At 41.2% G+C, this 23196-nt stretch overlaps 1 protein-coding gene across 3 annotated transcripts in view; it reads left to right on the plus strand.

Moving 5' to 3' along the window:
* INPP5A (inositol polyphosphate-5-phosphatase A) overlaps positions 1-23196 on the plus strand; it is a 262058-nt gene that overhangs the window by 181206 nt on the left and 57656 nt on the right. The window lies entirely within an intron of this gene.

The following is a 23196-nucleotide window of genomic DNA, read 5'->3' on the forward strand; positions in this document are numbered from 1 at the left end:
TCTAAACCAAAAGCTTTCGTTTTGTAAATCAAGCAGCAGGAAGTGGCCTGTGTGTCAAAGGCTGGCTACCCCTCATGCAGTTCTTCCTTACGTGATGATTAGTCCTTCATCTGTTGAAAAACAGGAGTTTGACATTACAGCACTGCCTCTGTAGCTCATAACTTCCTTCTTGGACTCCTTTATACCTTGCAATCATTTAACCAACAAACTTAAAGCATAATTGAAATCAAAGTCGAGTCACTGATTCAGAATATGCAGCTTCATACTGCGTATGTTAAGGACTAAATCCTGCTCTGCTACACTGCGGTTACCATAGTTATCATCAATGGTTATAGATTACTTGTTTTTGAAATATCATGCCCGTTTGTTTTTTATTCGCTAGTGGTGCAATAGTATTATTGAGAATGCTCCTGTCTGAGAACACCTCTATCAATCATGCTGCAGCAGAATTATCTCCTACACCCAGTACTGATGAAGGGCGCTATAAGTTTTTCCTAACTTACTAACTGCCTAGCAGTCTGCAGGATTGAAGCGGCAGAGAATGCTTTGTTTATTACCAGTAGGTTAAGATTCCTACATTTGTATCTGTGAGTTTCAAAGCGATCCACTTCTAACAAAATAATGTCACTACCCATAGATGATGCATACTGAGTGACCTGCACAACAGGTAGTAAGAGTACAGGTGATTCTTAGACCTGACACAGTGCTTTTCATCTTATGAATGCTTTACCATCGTCAGTTAATGTTGTTGCATATGAGCACACAAGGTGTAATTTGAAGATTAATCAAATTAATTTACTCATTCTTCCTAGGCAAGGTACACACATGTGTGAGTGTAAAAAGCATTAGGATAATACATATTTTCTGTTGCTTTTTTTGGGATGTAGCATACCACATTAATCAGAACTTCACCCAGCTGCTTTGCAACATTAATTAAGCGTAATTAAAGTTGATCTAGAAACTTCCACTTGTAATTTACGTATGCACAGTTAAAGTCACATTAAGTTTGTTTTGTAGTCTTCTGCATTTGGTACAGTTTATAAACTGGAACGTCAGAAGATCCAAAAGATGTAAGAAGTGATTGCCTCGTGCAGTTTACTACACAGAAGTGATAGTATAGGCAGTGTGTCTTTGACAGCATCGTAACAACAGAACAGTCATGAATGAATCAATAGCGAGCATATAGCACTCTGTTTTGACAATAAAGTCTAGGCTCCTAGGAGACAGATCAGTTTCTGCAGTATAATTTGGAAGGGCAGAGTTACAGGCCACCTCTAGCAGGAATTATTCTAGGTGGGACCTAATGGTTTGATTGTATATAAGAGATAGAAGATCCAATCCCAAATCACTTCACAAACTAGTTTATAAATGGTGTTTCTCAGCTGTGCCGTTTTCCCAAAGCTGGCAGAGGGCAGAGTGCCTTGACCAAGGCCGTGCACAACTGGCAGTGGCAGAACAGGAACAAAAATGGCCAAAGGTGATTGCTTATCTAACGCTCAGTGCCACCCAGAGTGTTACCTGTCCTCATGGAGGAACCTCACGCTCCAAAAAATACCCTGGTCCCTTCTGGCATTTTAAACGTGTGCCCGTGTGAAGTGATATTAACCATTCTTTCGACTGTTTAGCAGTGTAGTTAATACTAGGAATTTTAAGGGTTAATCCACTGACCTGTCATCTTTGTCTATATTACTACATTTATGTCTGCTTTTCTTGCTGACCTTTTGAATCCCCTCTTGAGGCCACAATGTGCTGAACGCTTGGACACTAAGATGCTAGGAGCAATACATGTGTTGTGGAAACGCAGACTGTGCTTATACACAGTCTTATACACACAAAGAATAAAGTCTATTTCTAAAGGATTTCTCAATTAAGCCATTGAAAGGGAGAATCTGAGAGCTGTTTCAAATGTGGCGTCCAGACACTGAAGTGCAGTGTGCCAAATCAGATGCCAAAAATGTTGTGCTTATTAATTCATAATTAATAGACAATAAATCATTAATATGTAATTTATTAAACATTTTATGGGAAACTTAATCTACGGTCATATTGATTTCCTTGCTAGGAAAATCTGCTTCACTGCTGTTGGAGTAATCCGGGGGGGATCAATAGAACAGGTAAAGGCTTCTGGCAATTCTGAGATCCATGTGTGCATTAACAAGTGCGTTGTCCGGAGGGATAAACTGGCAAGAAAGAAATAGGACGTCTGTAGCATAACAAGCATAGCAAATACAATTGTTTTATAGTAGATTTGAATTATAGCTTGAGCATAATTTGTAGCTTGGCATGATGATGTTCAGCGAAATACCTACAGCTCATCCATTTAAAGCATTTTAAAGTTGGCCTCAGACTGAAAAGGGCCGATGGTAAGGTTCCATTTTAGTGTAGTTTTCTTGGGCCGATGTGTGATTCAAAATACAGGGAGCATGAGAGGACCTGGAGCCACAAGTTTTTTTCCTGAATTCTCAGACATTTGTACGCTCTGGGTGTGTGCCGGGCATCGAGGACATCGGGGTCTCTTTGCCAGGTCTTGGCCAGTGATGCCTCATCTTGGCTTTGGCTGCGAGATCTGGTAAGGCGTGCTTGATGCCACCCTCTCCACGGGGCAGGCTAAAGCCCTCAGCCACTGCTTACCTGAAACTAAACATACAGAAGTGTAAATGCTACTAAGTGTTAGTTATAAAGGTTCGGTGTCGCTGCAGTCGTAAGCCCCAATACCTGTGGCTAAATCCCTGGCAAATCACTGCTCTGGCTCACTGCCTCAACAGGCCGAAGAATAAACATCGCCTCGTTACTTCCTTACGCGCACAGCTGATCACTGGCTCGATCCAGCGGTCTCTCAGCTGGTACCTGCTTTGTCGCAGCTCAGATGCTGTAGGTGCAGGCTTTTGCCCCTTATCCCGTGCACAACAGCCGCCCGAGCTGGGCTCGCCCAGGAGGCCCAGGAGGCTGCCGGCGCGGGGATGCGGGACCGCGGAGGGGGCCTGGGCTGCCAGCCCTGGGCCTCTGCCTCAGGGCGAGTTTCAGGGGACCCTGTTCTGGGTCTAGCACTCTGACTTTACTTGCTGCTGTCAATGCACGTTTTAAATTACTCGGAGGGTTTTCTGTCGGGTTTTCTCGGGTGGGTGCAGACGGGGAGCTGCATGGCAAGAATCGGGGGATGCTCTGGTCTGTCTGCTGCGTTCAGCTTGCAAACACCCACCTGACTCTGGTGGGAGACGCCTTTCATCCTGAACAGCACGCCTCTGGGCTGACGCACCGGCAGATTTGTAATGGTCAAGCGCTATTGCTGAGGTCGCATGAGTGAATCTTCCTAATGTGTATGCTGAGTTAGTGCCTGAGCGGCTCTGGTGGTATCATCGGGGGCCTGATCCTGACACATCCTGCTGGGTCTGCGTAGCTGAGCTGTGAGGTCAGTCCCTCTCCATAAGGGAGATAAACGCCACTGCTTTGTTATCACAGAACATCCAGAAAATCTCCTCTTAGCAGTCTAGCCTCTTAGAAGGCACCACCTTTTCAAAGATCCATTGTAGACCCCTTCGGGCCAGCAGATTACAGACACTTTTGCACTGCTGCTTGTGATATGTCTTGCTGGCATTGCATTCATTTAGTGCTAAACATCTTCAGTTCATCATCCTTCATGCTAGAAGTGTTTCCAAAAATAAACCTTCTAAGTAGGAAACGTATTTAGTAAGGCAATACATACAAAAGAAAGATTTACGTTTCCTCAGGTTTTGATCATTTTAAGGTATGCTCTAAGACCTTAATTTTTTTTTTGATGGTCAGCTAAATTCAGTTAACCCTATATATGCAAAGTTGGACGAGTATTTTGCTGCTGTTTAAATTCAAAGATTTGCCTACTGATTTTTTTTTTAAATGCTAGATTTTTTGGGTAGTACAGCATTCTAATTATTTGCCCACTGCTTCCAGGTGTCTTCCAGCACATCTACCCCCAGCATGTTATGGAAGTGTTTACGACATATACAAACTTACTATAAACATTTATGTTAGTTTGACTATGAATTCTAGTATGTATCAGCTTCTCTGCAATGTCTCTAACACAGGTGTTGTCACAGCATTTCACAGAATCATGAATTTGTGATGTTTCTTTGTGTAGAAGATGGTTCTCCTATAATTTTTCCGGAAGTTCTGCTCTCCATGTGTTTTAAAGGTAATACAGATAGGTCACTGTAATCTTTGCAGTTATCAAAAGTACATTGCAAATTTATAGTAGTGTGTGTGACAAAGGTAGTTTTTCTATTTCTGGAAAATAATCTTCTCAAACTGAATTGAAAGGAGATTTGATGAGGTGCCTTCAAAGAAATCTGCAGCAGCAATGAGGTATACTGTAGGCTGAAGTTGAAGAATATTCCAGAAATTTAAAAATTATTGTGAGTTAGTGTTTTGGTTCTTCAAAAAAGGTAATAGGGTGGATGGTTGGAGGTTCTGAAATTAAACAAGACTAGCTGGCTATCAACTTAGTAAAACTAGGATACTAAAATCTCTGAAGCGCGTTAAGGGTAAGAAGGGACCTGAAGTTTGTGGAGGGATAAATGAAGGGTTTTGTTACAAAGAACTGAGCTGGACAGGTTCTTTTTGTTTGACATGAGAAATTAAAGAAATGAAGTTACTGTGCATAAGTGCATGGAAGAAGTAAGTTAATTCTCTTCTGTCAGTCCCTGAGAGCGAGCAGCTTATCACCTGCTGTGACTGCTGTAGACCACACAGGGTTTCACACCGTGATGGGTCCAAGGCCATGCTAATCTCCACTTTTACCATTATATATATATTTAATTTTTTTTAATTGAAACAACTTATTAGCATCTAATATTTTCTGTAAACTCTACAAACACTTGCTAGTGTAAATGTGGAAGCAGAATCGGTCCCATAAATCTCTCCTTGCCTCCCCATTCACATGGATCTCTGGAAGTGCAAGTGGGAGGGTTGGGACCCCTGTCAGTAAATTTGTAGGGCTGCCGACGCGCTGGCGTCCCACGTGGGCTGTCATTTGGTGTCGTTAACATGCAGAGGTGCGCTCTCCCCTTCGTTTGTTAGAGCAGATGTTTAAAGAAAGGCGAGAGTTCCCATTCTCATTCGCCCAAGCGCGTTGCTGGAACTTGGTGGTTGGTGCGGTGCATCGGTCAGGAGCTGCCTCCTCTCGCTATTTCCCTGCACCAGCCCAGAGCACCACAGCTCACGGCTTTGGCTGTGGTCGTCGGTAGAAATATTTCTCCTTCTGTTCCTTCTGTCTCAGTGAGTCACTTTACCAGTCTTGCTTTATTTAAATCACCATTCAAGTGTTAGGTGGGTCTAGACCAAGGAAGAGTATTTTTGCTGTCAGCTGGCCATAGTAACAGTCTATATTAATCTCTGAGAATTACTGTATTTTCATATTTAAAACAAAAATTAGTTATCCACTGAAATTCTTACCTCTAAATCTTCCTAATCCTATTTGTCCATCTTAGGAAAGTACAATCAGGCTTAATAAACTGGGCTTATTTTGACTGTTTTGGAACAAAAACCTGTTTCTGGCTGAGGCCGCTGATTCAAAAGTCTCTTGAAGTTCCATGTACTTCCAAGAAAAGAAGAAGGATAATTGTGTGCTCCTCAGCTCCGAGAACTGCAACTCAGGAGTATAAAGTTCAGTATGCAAACCATAGGTCTTTAGGAGAAAGTCATATTAATCACAAAATCCATTTGCTCAAGGTAAACCATAACCTTCACTAGTATCCAGAATAAACAGTTTTCGTTCTTCCTTCACTAAAGGACATTTTGTTAGGGTTGATAGTAACTTGGTAAGCTGGAGAGGGATAAAGCGTATCATATATGATACATTTATACAGGTTCATTTATAATGAACACTTATAAAGGTAGCAACAGAAATGCTGTTTCGGGATTCCAGTCATTTTGGCCTGCGAAAAGCTTTCAAGCTCTATCTGCAGAATAAGAAACAAAGTCCTCGTCTTAAAACTAGGAATTCATATGCTTGTACACCTACCCTATCTACTTAATGGGTTACATTCAACCAAGATATTTCTTTTCTAGACTTCTGCCAAGCAGCCATTTGATAAGCCATAACTGGAATTGCTGATTAAATGTTTTTTAAAAGGTTATAACTACTCATAAAGAAGTTGCATATCTAGCCCCATCATTCACTTGCATTGTGCCTCTCTGCCACCTCTGACCATTTGACTTTATATTATCTAGTAAAATAGGAACGACTTCATTCTAGCATGACTTTTTAGCTCCTACCATATTGCTGATGCTACAGTGAATCACATAATTTTCATTTGATCATATAGTCTTGGCACAATATGGTCTTTCATTTTGAAAAAGACAGTGGTGGCATCGTATCTTTTTATCAAGTGTGCTTGTTCCAGCAAAAGTTCAAGGAGCGCTCCCTGTTACTGCTATGATGTGTTCGTCTACAAAACATGGACCTCTCTCTCTCTTTTGAACAAACATCTTTTGTTCAAAAAAAAGCTGTTGAACAGCTTTTTATGTCTAAGTAATTGATTTAGACCTTACTCCAATCTGAAGAAATATTTTAAGTTGAACTTGTTTCATTACGGAGTCCTGTGTTTTGTGCAGTAACTAGGATCTTTGCAAATGCCAGCCAACAAATGACCCATTAGTAATTGTCAGCAAAAAGATTAATAGCTAATTAGGCAATTAGCACTGATTTGGAAACCTGATTCTCAGTGAGGTGGTCAGGCTGTGGGTGGATGTGGAGACTTGATTACCTTCTCATCTTTATGGGTGTGCTTCCCTGAACAAAAACCAGTCATCCGGCAGGATGAGGCTCTTGCTGTCTTCTTGCAGCATTGGTGTGATCACTAATCGTCTGGCTGTCTTGTCAGACACAAATACATGTGTGTGTGTGTATTTTTTTCAACTAAGTATTATTTGCAGAAGATGCTTTGAATACATCAGGAACAGTGCATGTAAGAATTGCACATTCTTCTTGTTACAAACACAGCAGTCATTTCTTTTTTTTAAAATTCTGACTTTTTTTGCTTTGACAAGTGAGCATTCAGGAGAAATTAGTGATGTTTATTTGTGTTAAAAATACTGACATAGCATAGAGAAGTGTGTATAGTCATGGGCATACGCAATTCTGCCTCCCTATCCAAAACCAGACTAGACATTGTTATCTTTTCTAGGCAGTGATGACATGCAGATGTCTATACATACACATTTAAGATCTCAGCTGCATGCATTTAATTCATAGCCAAGTGGTAAGCTCTTGTAGGTCCAGCTGAATTCCTCAGCATAGGATAAGTGAACCATCTGCTGTATGACAGTAGTTCCAGACAGCGTGACATGGCATCTGAAGCACTAAAGTGTTTTTAAATCATGTTCTATAGCTTTGGAATATTGTTCCCTTTAATGCAGTTTATTTTAAGAGTATTTTCAGAAAACAAACTTTGTATGTGACATTTCTTCTAGCTATGACTATATATTTTCCTCAGCAATTTCACAAATTAAAACAAAAATTTAGAAACATCTTTCTTTAGTAAATCCGTATGATAATGATACTTACTATTTTAAGCGTTGTATAAATTCCATAGCTACAAATTTCATGCTTGTTTCCTTATAAACACAATTTATTTCAATGATTTGAAATAATCTGGCAATTTGGGGTTTGTGACCACAAATACCATTCCATTTAGTATGGCAGAAAATGTGATTACAATTGGAAAATTATTAAATTGGAAAATGTTTAAAGTGGGGATTATGCAAATTGTGTTCTTTGAAACCATTTCAGCATAGTAATGCACTTGCAGAGAAACACTGCTAAAGGAAAATGTAACATTGCTGATCACAAAGATTACACAGGGACTGTTGGCTGCAGTATTTACAAAATAGCTGATGTTTCGAATCTGTAACGGGGGAACTAGAAGGTATTTTCAGAAATAGGAAAGAATATGTATTGTAAACCTGTGCTTAGGACATGTGCTCTTTCAAGTTTGTGGGTCTCGAATTACGGTTGGAAATCACTGAGTTGGTTTTACTCGTCTGTGACTATGAACCTGACTGCTAATGCTGGTTCATACCTTACTTGCATCTTCAAACAGACCGGATCTTCAGACAGACCTAATCATAGAATACAGGTGGTTTAGTTTGGAAGGAGCCTCTTGAGATCTAGTCCAACCCCCTGCTCAAGCAGGATCACCTAGATCAGGTTGTACTGGACCGTGTCCAGTTGGTTTAGAATATCCCTAAAGCTGGAGACTCCACGACCCCTCTGGGCAACCTGTGGCAGTGCTTGGTCATCGTCAGAGTAGAAAAGTGTTTTCTCATGTTCAGAGGGAACCTCCTGCATTTCCGTTTGTGCCCATTGCCTCTTGTCCTGTCACTGGGCACCACTGAAAAGAACCTGGCTCTGTCTTCTCCATTCCCTCCCATCAGGTGCTTATATACATGAGTAAGATCCCCCAGAGTCTTCTCCACGCTGAACAATCCCAGCTCTCTCGGCCCCTCCTCGTATGAAAGATGCTCCAGTCCCTTCGTCATCCGTGTGGTCTCGCTCTGGACTCTCTCCAGTCTGTCCATGTCTCTCTTGTACTGGGGAGCCCAGAACTGGACCCAGTACTCCAGGTGTGGCCTCACCAGCACTGAGTAGAGGGGAAGGATCACCTCCCTCGACCTGCTGGTAGCTCCTAATGCAGCCCAGAATGCTGTTCATGTACCAAATAATGTCTGAATAGCAGGGTATCAACCTACACATTGTAGTAGCTGCACATCTGTTTTATGTGAACAGCTGAGACTGCTGAGAACTTTTCAGCTGGATTCTTTCTCACTGGTAAAATGAAAAGAAGTCTCAAGTATGTAATTGCCATCACAGCTATCTGGTGCTAGGCATCAGTAAAACCATTGTAAGGCATGAAGAAGCCCCTTTATTAAAAAAGTCCTTAGCCTCAAAATATGAAAAAGGTGGCAGTCCTTCTTTTCACTGCTTTAATTCTCATTTCTCCTTCTGCACATGGAGCAGAATGAGAAAACAATTAATAACTGCATAGCAATTTGGTGCTGAAATGGCAGAAGTCTTGGCTCAGATGAGAAATGGCAATTGCTAACAGAAAGCAGAAGTATGTTTAAGGAAGAAGGTGAACAGATGACATCCCAAGCACCTCAGTGCATGACAGGCTTGAGAAATGACATGGAGTGGCAGTAGCTGAAGAAGGAAGGAATCTTTCCAGCAACTGGATCAGACATGGCAGTGAGCTCACAGTTTGCAGAGCCTGCAAACATCCATATGTTGGATTAACTGCCTGGTAGGGATTCCCTATCTCAGCTCTCAACCGTCACTGTGTACCTGGGTGCTATCTTACCCCAGTCCTGAACTGGTATCTGGTTTCTGCCTTTGGGGACATGGAAAAATACCTTTGTTTCTCTTTAAGACATTTATCTTACCTATGGGTGTGTTCTCCCAACCTTCTCTCTAGCTCACTCGTTCCCTTTCTCTCCATCCCTCTAAAGGTTCTGCACCCAGTTCCGCATCTCCACCCCACCTCTCCATTTGCTGGTGGGATATGGAGAACAGAAATGTTTACAGCTCTTCTGCCATTCTTATTTAACAAATACTGAAATTAGGTCTTAAAACAAGAAAGAAAAAGTATATGGAAAAGTAATCTTTTTCTAAATGTTAAGAGTATGAGAAAGAATGTGGTCAAGAATTGCTGATGTGAAATTACTAATAGTTTGGGTTGTGAAGTGTAACTTAAACACCTATGTACCAGTCTTTGGTGTTTGGGCATATAATTAGATTATTTTATTCTCCTTAGAGACACAAAATATGCAAGAGATGAAACTCGTGTCTTGTACACATTTCATAGTCTATTGTGTGATGCCAGAGTAGATACTGAATATACACATAGCAATAAATACACATTTTCAGGTGATTTGTGCATGTTTGGAGGCTGATCTCAAACCTTACTGCTCTGTAGTCATGAGCTGTTGAATATGGTTGGAAGGGTTGGAAATACTGACGCAATGAAAACTGTCAACAGCTAAGAAACCTATTTCTACTTCTTCTAGGCTTACATCAATGTTTGTAAGTCTAATCTCTCTTTCCTCTTCTGCAAGAACTGAAGCTGATTAATGCATCTTTTTAGATCAACAAAAGTGCCATTTCACACACAGTGTTTTAACGTTGCAATTATGCCCCTAAGCCACGCAAAATCTGACTCTCAGACAGAAAAAACCCAACAACTCTTTAGATATTTCTGAGATGAGGTATGTGTCTTTTGGCTGGTTGCTGCATTGAAGAATAGTTGGTTGTGGTAAGTGCTTTTACAGCAGGACAAAATAAAGAGGCACAGGTGTGCAAATGCTACCGTGAGCAGACCCCTTCGTACAAAAGTCGCCAATTAATTAAATTGACTAAGTGTTGACTGAACCAGGACTATAGAAACCTCGTTACGTCCTATTAAATCTTTAAATATTTAGGAAGGAAAGCTTCTAGTATAGTGCTACAAATCGTGCAAAAGAGCCCTTTTTTACACGTATGAAAGGAATTGTTCTTTCTTTCTCGTGTTCTTCAATTAATGTGTTCTTTTGCTCCATAGTGGCTGGTAGTTTAAAACTGTAATAGGGTTCCCTTTGTCCTTCAGTAAGGTGATACTAAGCTATCCTTACAAAGGAGAAATGACATTGCTTTATTTCTGAGATAAACCTGCATATCATGGAATAAATTATTCTTAATAGCTTACAAGCTTCAGATTATGTTTTCATTCTGGTTAGAAATGTCCATAAGATCCTGTAACTTTGTCTCATAAAGATTTTAACTTTCTTTACAAGCTAAACTGATTCTAGGAAATGTTGGAAACAAAATCCTGTGTAAAATGAAAATGTAATAACGATTTATTAAATTAAAATGCATAAAACTTCAGGTCTAATAAGGACAGTTTTATTAATGAATGTAAATTGCAGCAACCCATCTGAGGCACCTGCTAAATGTTCATTATAAATTACTCTCATAGACATTGTGATGAGTTTCATATTGTCGCCAGACTTATAAAAGCATGCAGATTGCTTCCCCAAGGGACTGTATATTTACTTAACAGTGTAGTTAATTGCAATTATTTATTTTCCAGTGATTGCAAATGGCTTCTGCATTAAAGATATATGTGGCTATTAGGAATTATTCAATTACCTTTCTTTTTCTCAATAGTCTAAGTCAAGCCTGAGCTCAGATTCCCAAAGGTAAGTCAGTAGTGTATTAACTCAGTATGTTCCTTAGCCTTCTGCTGGGGCCAAAACTCTGTAGTCATAAGTCCTCTCAGCAGAGCTAGCTTGAGAAATACTGATTACCCATCCCTGCAGCGGATTTTTTGACATCTTCCGTTCCACGCTTATTGGCAAGATTCATAGGAGGTTAATTAAATTCATCTTCAAAACAACGAGGGGCCAATGAGCCATATCCTCATTGCAATAGTAAATTAAATGATGCAATTGTTTCTACTTCCATCACGGATAAGGGGAGAGATGAGTGAATGAATTGTTCTCTGGCTGCCTCCTCTGGGGCCCTGGAGGGTCTAGTAGCATGTGGTCGTAAACCTGCTTTTAATTTGTGGCTACAGGAAAAGATGACACTGTTATCAGCAGGCAGAGGTCTCGCACAGCATCACGATGTGAAAGATGACACTGTTTAAAAACTAAAAGGAACTCTATTCCCAGTAGGGCTTAGCAGCTCCTCCTGTTTCAGATGCAAATTAATACAAACACAGTTACAGAGCAGAACAGAAAAGATGATACGTTGATCAAATTTGGCACTGCTTGGGCCGTAATTAAAACGTACACAAATACAATTATCTTGTGCTTTCTAATAGGGCTGAGCGTCATTAAACTAATTAATAATGCAGTCTATAAGCTCGGCTCTGCTGCTGTGATTGTTCAGAGTGTATGTTTTATGCCTTGCGTGGCAGCAACTGGCAGCTGGGAGGCTCAGCTGGCACCGGCTGACGGCGGGTGACAGCAGTACCAGCAGCGCCCGTCTCCACACAGCCCGCGCCGGAGCTGGCTGCTGCCACACCTGCCATTCATCACCTAGCTGACAGCGACGGTGATGGGTAGCGCCGGGGGGGCCCGATCCCTCCTCTGCTCGCTGCTGGCCGGGTGCTGCCAGGGGTATACCTACCGACCCGCGGGCCGGCTTTGGGGACGTGGGGGCTTCTGAGGACAAACCCCATTTCTGCGTGGCTTCAGTTCAGAGACAGTCCTGTGCACTAAATGGCAGGGGAGAGGTGGAGGGGGAAGAAGGAAGCTCCTGGAGGGCGCGCACCTTTCATCAAGGGCTTGTGGATACCTGTTAGCGCAAGGAGTAGTGCTCCTGACAAAGCAGCCAAAACTATCTTGAAGGGAGGCCTTGCAGCTTTCCTCCAGTTGGCTAGTTCAAGAGGCTGAGTCTTTATTCAAATATACCTAGAAAAATTGTCTTGAGAATGGCTTACAGTTAACAAGATACTAATGCCACATCCCGGGTATCCACTGCAACCTTCCCAGGTTTCACAGTGCTCATCTGTCTACTGGGGTTGCAGGTTAATTTCTGCCTGCTGATGTACTCGTTAAGAAACAGATCCTGAGATCTGTTTGCCAAGCCTTTGACAGTGCCCAGGGTCTTGCACCTGTAACACGTGGAACGTTTGAGTCAGAATACGGGAAGCGCTCCATTGCATGCTTATCTTTACGCATTAGCAATCGATTGTCTTAAGTCAGGGCAAGAGGGCTCGTCGTATTGCAGGGACTGTAGCTAGAAAGACACACATATACCTAACCATTAATAATATCCTGACTCCAAAATTATTTTTATAAAAGCAGGTGTAATGTGAGTAATTAAATTGAGTATTGTAATGCATAGTGAAAGTCTGTAATAAATATTTAACTGAAGCCACCTATTGTTTTTTTTTCTGCTTACATCTAGTATAGAAACTCATCAACTCAACTGAGGCAAAATATCACCTGGGTAGATGCTATGCAATATCTTTTTCTCCATCGAAGAATTATGTCATTCTAGAAGAAATAGATCTACCTGGAAAAAAATGTGTTCTTTTTACATTTCGGTTTATTCCTGGTTGTTACCATGATACAAGATGTTAACATCTATGGACAAATTATGCACTAGTATTTGAAAGGCACCCTTTGATGGTATAAAATAAAAGAAGAGGGGGGGGAAAAACCAGTTTGCACTCTGCATATTTGCAGCAGTATATCAAAAGCATATGTATACATATTTTCATTGTCATAAATGGAAGCCTAGAAGGAGTCTTTTCAAAAACACACCATGTAGTATAGAATGATATTTTGCTTGCTTATCAAAAACAAAATTGAGAAGCAAGAATTTGGTATCCATCTGAAAATCAAGGAACAGGATCATATCTTCCTCTGTACTATACACAGGAACTCCTGTTGCAATGGCAAGTTTTATTCTTTAGTTTGAGTCAGAAGTACAGTAAGAGATGATGAACTGAATACACAAAATCTCTGGGTATGTGTGTAGCTATGTTAAAACATTTTAAAAATGTGTTTAACAAATTTTTACCTGAAAATAGTTGTTCTCCAAAGTAGGAGAAATGTACGCTAAGGAACCAAGATTGACATTTTGTGAAAAAAGAAAAACCTTAGTTTTCTTCAGATTTGGGCAGACATTTAGTGTTGGTGGAAGAAAACCCCTGTCATTACTGTGAAGTTTGCAGTGCACCTCCTTAGCACTAACTAGTGGTAAATGGAGTGGTACTTACGGAGAGTGGACAAATTGCAGTGCCTCAAATAGATAAAGCTTATTTGTGCTAGGCCATTTATATGAGTCAGGCAGCGAACACCTTTGTGTAGAGACACTAGTTTGCTGTTGCATTAAATCATTTGGCATGTAATTCAAATCTTGATCACTTCTGTTTCCTTTGTAGTTAAGGCCGCCTTACCTAAACTGTTCTGTAGTGACAGCTAAAATCTTCAGATTCATATGGCTTGGGTTCTCGTACGTAATAATGGTACAAGAGCTTTCTGAGTAAAAGACGGCTACTGCATCTCCTTTCATAGAGGCGCAGTTAATGCAGCGTTTTCCCACAGGACAGACTGGTTTGTGTGTGAGCTGCAAGACACAGCATCGCTCCGCATCCATTGTCACACCACAATGCTGCTTTATGGCCTTGCAGTGGCTGGAAAGCTGCTCTGCTTTGTTCAGCTCCACTAGAACTCATACTCAATGTCCTGCTTTTCTAGTGGAGAGGAAGAGCTTTCCTGCAGAGTTTTAGGGTCAAAAAGGTATTTATTGACTCCGCTGGTAAGTAGTTCAGGCACTACTGCTTTATCAGTGACTAATGGCCCCAGGACCCCGTCATGCCTTGATAGTATGGTATATGACAAAAAGATGCTACTGTTATCTCCAGTAACACTCAGGGATGGAGTATCTCAAGAGTTTCAACTTTTTGACCTGTTACAAACTTCATTCATTCTCGCTTTTCAAGATCCAGGTGAAGTCGCCTTAAATAAAACAAGGTATTAGTAATGTTTAATGGAAATAAACCCAATGGCTTGACAGAGTAAATAAAATGTACAGTCTTTAGTCAAAGAAATCCTCCAATTTGGGTTTTTAAAAAAAACCCACATACCAGAACAAAGTATCTTTCTAGGCTAAATTTTTCAACTGTATTTAGTAACAGAACCAAATTCCATTAACACAGCAAACTCCCGCTAACTTCAGTGTTGCCCTCATTTCCCTGCCCGTGCCACTTCTTTCCTTTCTTTTAACACATTCCTGTTTCTGAATATGTAATTATCACTCAATAAGTCCATTTTGAGATTATTTCTATTTGATTCCATCCCACTCAGACATGCATAAAAATTACAGAAATAAAAAACATGATTACATATTCCACAGTTGAATACTTACTCATCAGTGAGTTATTGAATTGCCCCTTGCAAGACAAATATAGGTTCTCCTGAGTTTGGTTCTTAATGGGATCTCTGCCGTGAAGTCGTCGAGATAAAGGTGTTCAGTACATTTCATGTTGGATTGTAACCTTATGATGTAGGCATACACGTAAAGCTCTGTGGCAGACTTAGATTTTTAGTTTTTCTCTTTCTTCCTGCTTCTTCGGACCTCTCTGCATTAAGATCACCTTGCAAGCAAATGGATCTGGTTTGAAAGTCCCCATTTTACTTCACATTAGCGTAGACATCAGTATTAGTTTTAAGAGGGTTCAGAAACCACACCCTTAACTACTCAGCAACTTGGAGTAAGCACGTGCAGCTTGTTACGCTTTTCTCTCTCTCATGGTAGTTTCTGTGTTATTTCTGTAGCGAAGAGGTAATAAATAGGCAAGCAGCTTCTGTTCGTCAGTCTTTCTGAGGAAGACTCACACAGTGGTAGTGGAGAACGTAATTTCGAAAAGATTTGGACTGGATGCAGGTCTCCACTATATTTTATCATCTTGTGCATTATTAAAGGAAACGTTGATTTTCCAATCTACATGATATATCCACAAATCTACCTTTATTAATATTGATAATTCAGACAGCAATTTTACCTTTCTCAGAGTAGGATTTCCCATAACGTATCATTTTTCCCGGTCTCAATTTGAGATGAGAATTTGACATTTCAAAGCAAGATATACAAAATGACAGTCCAGGAATCTCAAATCAGCTATAGTAGTAGTTACAATTTTTAAGTAGCTCCTTCTCAAAAAAAACCAAAAAAAAGATAGTTTTTTAAAAAGTATGAAAAGCTTCCTGGCCACTTACGCGATAATGCAGGTTTTTTTAAGTTGAAACCTTTCAAGATTTTCTTTTCCTCCTGTGAGTGATCCAAAGATTGAAAAGAGGGGCTAATACTTTGAAATCCTGTTCTTTCTAGCATGGGTGTTTCAAGGTCAGGTAAAAGTGCTCCAGTCACTCGTAGAGAGCCCTGGGTGGCTCTGAAGCAGTCGTACCCCACCCGTACCCCTTTCAGTTACTCATGCTGATCTTTATGGATAATTTTAACCTAATATAGATACTTCGTAATCGGGGATTTTCTTAGATGGAGGGTAGGATTTAGGAATTCATCTGAACAGTGAAGAGTAAATTATTTGAAATACACTTTCCAGTTGTGCAGCCAGACGACGAGCTGTGAAAAGTGAGGAGGGAAATAGCGCTTTGAGAAATGCCGGCCGGGGCCAGGCGCGCTGGGCAACGCTGCGGGGACGCGGGCGCGTGCTCGGGTGAGAGCTCTGGGCAGAGCGTGGCCGTGCTCTCGCCCTTAACCTGCAGACGGCCGCCCCAGCGGCTCCTCCTTTCGCCCAGGGCTTAGGAATGGCGAGCGGCAGCCATGTCGCCTGCAGAGAAATGTCACCACGCGCTCGTGGTGGCGGACCGAGGCTCCGGGGCCTCGCGTTCGTAATGTTCCTGTACCTTACGTGTTCTGTGCGATGGTGGGCCGTCCCCCCTTCTGTGGCGTGGGTAGCGACAGTGACGGCACTGGAGAGAAGTCGTAAAAAGGCGGAGGAGTCTGAGCAGGGAGTGCCTCCTGCGGCGCGAGCGCCCGCCTGCCCCTGACGAGCGCCAGGCCTGCGCTCCTCAAGGGGCCTGGGCCCTCTCCTTCCAGTCTGCCGAAACGTCTGTCGCGTAAAGAAGATGGGTTGTCACAGAAACTACATTAGTGGGCCAAAATACAGTTTTGTCCCAACTAATAGCCACCGTGTCTCTCCGAGGGGCAAATTCAGGTCTGGAGAGCAGAGCAGGGATTGTGCCTGTCAAGCCCCACTGAAAAATGGACAGACTCCTCATCCATCTGTACCGACTTCATAAACATACCCCATGTCGTCTTGTCACTAGGTTCAGGTGATCACTATGTAGTAAATGGCTTTATTTTAAGCTTTATGTCTCTGAGGCATAGGAGAGGAGATGGGTAGCGTTATTTTAAATGTTTGTCTTGCCCAAAGGCCATGTGTTGCAGCTATCTGCTGAAAAGGTCGAGGGGATGAAGTGGTGATGTTGGGACCATTCTCCTGCTTCTCGCTAACCCTTCCTAAGGACTGAAGGACCACTAGGAGTACGTCTTGTGCACGCTGCGTCCTTGAAACGGCGTCGCCTTTGTCTTGGTAATACATCGCCATAGAGGTTCTCTATGTCCTGTACTGCGTAGAACATCTCTTAAATCTACAGTCCAGCCATGGAGATCAAATTAGTTTCCTCTTACACAAAGCCCAGAAGGCTTTCTTAGTGACGAGTGGGAAGGGGGCGGGAAATGAGTTCCTGGTAGTGACTGATACATGATCTCTTGTGAAAATTTAGCATCTAATCTCTACGTTATTTAAAATCTAATCCTGAATGTTTGCATTACTGCTTACACAAGAACTCTGTTAGGATGTTATTTACAGCTATTATAAGCTTTCACAAGGCTCAATAATGTATAATAATCTAATATGTAAAGCCATTAAAGGGTTAAAACAAATTTTATGAAAAGAGATTATAGGATCTTTATCACATGTTGTTTATCTGATCAACAGTTAACAATTTAAGACAGTATTATCCTAGTAAAAAGAAGATTTGTTTCAGATACTGACATAAACATCCCCTCATAATAGTGGCTTTTCATTTACTGCATTGCAATGTACCATAAGCTTAAAGGCACAACGGCTTCTTTGTGTATCTCAATAATGCTTGTCCAGAGTGATGTCAGTCAATTTTTGACCTATACAGTCTGATGTTATTCTCAACAGTCATAGAATAGATTTTTTTTCCCTTTAATGAGTGAAGAGTATGCCAATAAAATCTTTGAAAATTATCATATTCCTTTATGGTGTCTTCCTCTGGAAGACCAAGGTATATTACCCACGTGGGCATTTCTGCAAAGTCATTAGGATCTTTCATCTGGCTTCTGCTGGCCTTTGTTGTTTCCTTGGGTTTTTGTTTTACATACCGTTGGGTAGTTAGAGGACCACTTCTTTGTGGCTGACTTTCCAAACGCTTTTGTAACTTGCCATTTCAGTGGGATAAATAAACGCTAACAGTTAAATAGCACTTTCTAATAGAGGTTGAAAAAAAAAATTGTGTACATGAAATGGTGTCCTGGTAGGAGCAGATTCTGAGTTCAGCCTCCATTATGGCACTCTGGAGTCCCGTAGAATAGCATACAAAAAGTAAATGAAGAGTCAGCCCCTTTGTGCTCCTTGGAAACTGTTCCTCCAATGTGGAAAAAAACCTGTAGAGTGGGCCAGGGTTTATTCAAGATGCACGTGATGCCTCCGGGTGTGGGGGTTCGCCCTCCTGGCGCATGCTGTTGCGGAGCTGGTGCTCCCGCTTCCCCGCCGGCTCCCCGTGGGCGCAGAGGCGGCGCTCAGGGCAGGACCGCGCGGGCTGGCCCACCTCAGTGGCGCAAAACGATGTGCTCGGCCTCTCCTGCTTTCGTGCCGGAAAAGGGGGAAGATCAGCCTCTGGAGGAAAAAGGTCTTCCTGAGCTCTTAATGCAGCATAGCTTCTCAGCATCTGCCACGCAGACTTGGTCATGAACACAAACTGAGGCCGTGGAGCTCAGTCCTGCCCACATGGTTGAGTGCGGGGAGGCTGCTACGTGGCTGTAGGAAGATTTCCATCATCTACCGTCGAGCCTCTTATACCCAACCCATGTACTCTGGAGTGATACCAGTGAATAGCCCTCAGACTGCAAAAGGTTGTTAGTTTACTCTCCAACTTCAAAATGTCCCATATGGATTACAGTACCATTGCTGCTAGTTACATTAAACTCCTGTCCTTACTGTCTTCTAGCAAGCCTTTTGAGTGGCACTCAGACCACCTTGCTTCCATAGAGACGGTAAAGAAATGCATATACTGGATGAACTCTTTATGGAAATTGCTTTGTGTTTCTATAATGCTATTTCTAGATTACTTTTATTCATATAACTCTAAGGCTTCCCTGACAATTAAACCAATTTTAATTCTTTATATGTTTTCAGCTGAACACAGTGTAACCGTAGCACTGTCATTAAGCTTGCAGAAGCACAAACTTAGCCTGGATAGAGTTGGACTTTCGTATGGATCCCATATTTTCCCCTCGCTGTCGTTTGGTGTTTTTTGAGTCATGAGTTCCCTGCAGCACAGCCCCTAAGCTCCCCTTGGAGAAACATCTCCAGGCTGTAGCTGCCGCTGCTTGCTTTCTCTGCCCTTCAGTGTGAACCACAGAGATATCACAGAAGGTGGCACTATGCAACCCAATCGTTACCGGCTTTGGAGTAAAGTCAAGTATGTGCTAAATGCTTGAGTGACAACAACTGAATTTAAGCAAGCCAAAGGTCCAGAGTATACAAGAGATTTAAATTAGAGATTGCCAAAGTGGGATGGAAATTTGTTTTTCTTCTGTCTACCGGGTATTTTACATTATATAAAATGAATACTAGATGATAATTGCCAGTCTGGTGTCTTGTATTGATTTAATTCAATAAGCAGCTTCACCTCCACCTTTTGCATGCACTCGCCTTAAAATATATGCATTATGAAGACAGTGATTCAAAGTCTTTAGGAAATCAATATCAAGACAGGATTCTGTTCTTCAAATATTGACAGCAGAATAACTCTAAGAAACAATGACAAACAATAAAAGCAGGGATAGACAAAATTAAGGCTGTAATTCTGTTGTAGTTAGGCTCTACAGAAATCTCAAACAGTTGCTTGATCTTGCATATTGTATGTGCTTTAGCAAATAGCTCACGTTGACCCCTTGCTGTCAGAATTCCTGGATGAAACCCTGTGGTCATCGAAATGAAAGGCTATTTTTGCCAATGATTCCTATACAGTTGTCTGTTTCGCTTGATTTTTTGCCAACAACTTGCGCAGATTTTTTTCAGCCATGAGTGTGCACTGGGAAGATACAGAAGGGTATATGTAGGCTGTTACCATTAACATTGTTCCCACCTTTGGTAATTTCCCTAGAACTAAATAAAACTTACATGGAAGCCTGTAATGTTACAGTATTTAAACTGAGCAGCTCTGTGTGCTAATTTATTGTGGTTTTGTAATGGTAATTTTAAAATCCTTTAATACTGGCAGCTGAATTTCCTGCACATTGAGTATAGTTCCAAGAAGTTAAAGGATGTCTTTTATGGAGTAAAACATGTTAGAGTTAGTGCAAATCATACTGGTTGCTTAGTTGATGCGGTTCTGAAATCAAATTGTTATGCATAGTTCAGTACTGCAACATACAAGTAATGCTATTTTATTAACGTTCATCCAGAAAAAATATTTTTAAATGCCATTCAAAACCCTAGTCTGTTTTGATTTTCTCACTCTGAAATATCTGAACACAGTCCAAAAGTCTAGGTAATGAGTAGTGGGTATCCATCACATAGATATGAGAATTTCTTTTCAGTAGGTGTTGAAGGCTTATCAAGTATAACTCTTTCAAGTATTACCCCACTTGTAAATGTCATTGAATAAACCAGCAAGATTTATTTTTCATTTCTGTCTTTCATTTTTGCAGTTCTAACAAGTGCTGAATTTCATGAGGATGTCAGCATCGGACCCAAGTGAAATGTCCTCATCTGATAGTAGAAAATTCAGAGTTAATGTTTTCCTTGAATGTGCTGAGAATCTCTTTAACTTGACATTTTTCTGTATAATTTAAAAAAGGAGGGAAGCTTTGAGCCACCTGTGCCTGGGTGATGCGTCCTGACCGTTAAATCAGTAAGTGGAGGTTGGGTGGCACTCTTGTCTTCTGCTCTTTGTCCACCTTCACCGCGGCTGCGACTGCAGCAGTGTCTGTGCGCACAAGCGTGCTCACAGCGTGTTTACTGAAGCACGGCTTTTGTGGGATTTAGGCAGAGAGGTGCCTGAACGGGTTGTAGACAGGAGGTGGGCATTCTGCAGAACAGGGTGGTTTGATCAGTAGGGTGTTGGATTTCTCCTGGATCATCACTCCAGCAGTTTTGTCGTTCCTTCATTATTCTGTCATTTCTTTTTCTTTCCTTTAGTTGGGAGGGTCATTTGCTATGTTCATTACTTTCAGACATTTAGAGAAGGATCAATATTTTACTGTATCTGTCCAGGTTTCCATTTAGAAAGTAGGACAAAAAAAGGTACATCTTTTATTTCATACACTTAATAAAACTGAAAATGGTGTTTCAGAAATAGCAAAGATCTTCTGTATGTATTTCTGCTCTACGTGCTAAAAGAAACAGAAAATGTTCACCACATGAAGATTATGAAGCATACAATAGTCTATTAGTAACGGAGGAGGATTTTAATGAGTAGGAATGGCCAATTTTAATTGTCCATCTGTAGCCAACAGTCTTTAATGTTAATTTAGAACAAATTGGAGTACCTGGGACGTTGCAGAATGCTAAAAGAGGGATAGATTTGTGTCTGTGGTTAAGGGGGAAGAAAGGAGAGAAGCACTGAGCAAGGTTCTCATTAGCTGAAAGCTGGTCAGCTTGACATTCATTTCAGGCAAACCAATGGAAAAGTTGCTAGTGAGAAAAGAATTGAAAGATATAATGTAATCACAAAATGTGCTTGAACAAGGCAGTTTGTCATGAGATTAACAACTTGGATGAAAATGGTAATCAAGTGTTCATATGGCAAAACGAGTTCATTTAAAACATACCATTGTTTAACTTTACATTTGGCTATGTTTGCATGTGCACGAGCACTGAGGAGTCGTTAGTAGTCAGAACAGTAGGAGACATTGAAGGCAAACAGCTCAACCTCAGCTCCCATGGCAAAGGCATGGTATGTACAATTAATGCATCTTTAGGTATATTTTTTTAAAATCACAACGTTGATTTTACATGTGGCTGCAGAGCTGGTATGTTGAAATCCATCAAACATCTTCATGTATTGAAAAAGCATGATTTGGCATGAGAGCAGAGTAAGGCACTCTGTCTTTTTACCGAGACCCTAGGCCAGATCTGGATGCCAGAGAGGAATTACTTTCACAGGTAGTATCAGGTTTGCTGAACGAGGCTACCGTAGACCTCCATTAAATTGAACTTGAGCAGCCCTGGCTAGTAGAGGGGTTTCCCAGGAGTTTGTAGCTAGAAGACTGCGGTTCCCACGTTCTGCTATGTTTACAGCAATGTTCCCATTCCTTTCATGTCTAAACGATATTTAGAGGCCACTAACAGACAATTTCGAAAGAAAAATCATGCATGAGAAATTAGCCACAAGAGTGATTAATAGGAGGTTCTTTTCTTGGAACGACTGCCCGAGGACCTGGTGAATGCCCCATGTCTTACCCAGAGCTAATGTCTTTCTGAACATTTGTTTTAGTAAAAGAGATGCCATTTGCTTCAGTTCAGGAGGAAATTCGTGCAACGTAGTGGTCTGTGGTATGTATGATTAGACTAGACAAATGCATGGTCACTTTTGGCTTGAGTTTTGACTAGTAATTTCTTAAAGCTTCCTAAGCAGACTTAGATACCTTCTGTCTCAGATCTTCTTTTCATTAGAATTATTTCTACAGAGTTTCATGCTGGTGAAGGAAAATACCACTTCTTTATTTCTTTACCATATGCATCTCATGGATGCTAATAATTAACAAGTTAAATCTGCACCTGACCACAGACAGCTGATGAAACATTTCTTTTAGTTATCCACTATATTCCTGATAGAGACAGTCAATAGGTAAAATCTATGCAAATGTGCAGAGTTCAAGTGAGGGCTATCCTAAACAGGACTTAAGCTATGCACCCGCCTTTGTGCCAAATTTTTCAGGGTTTTTTTTTTCTCCTGTAATGAATACATGTATTTTGTGCATTGGAGCATGGCACAGGGCCTTTTGGATGGCAGGCTCTTCAAGAAAGAGGAAGAGAGTTTTAATCACAAAAGCAGAAACTTCAGTCGGAGAAGTGATTCTACACTTTGTTTCATTTGTAAATGGTGCGTATTGGCTTTTGTGAAACAGAAACCGGGTCTGATTCAGGACAGCGCTTCATAGATTCTTTACGCAGGGCTTTTTGAGTCTGAAATAGTGCACATGAAAAGAGAAGGAGATTGAACATAATTTGTTCCAACAGCTAGTCTAAGATTTTTTCCAATCAAGATTCTTTCAGCATATTCCTCTTTGTTGAGCTGTAAGCAGCTTTTAAAATAATAGCATTAGCCTATATTTCAGGACTTCACTGGGTGTTCCCAGCTATGGTGATTAGTTATAAGAAACGAGAAATGCGTGTATTGTAACCTTTTAATGGATATGGGAGACTCGTAAACTAAGTTGAGATTTGAGCA

Source organism: Ciconia boyciana, chromosome 8 (genome assembly GCF_034638445.1).
Source record: "Ciconia boyciana chromosome 8, ASM3463844v1, whole genome shotgun sequence".
Lineage (NCBI taxonomy): Eukaryota > Metazoa > Chordata > Aves > Ciconiiformes > Ciconiidae > Ciconia > Ciconia boyciana.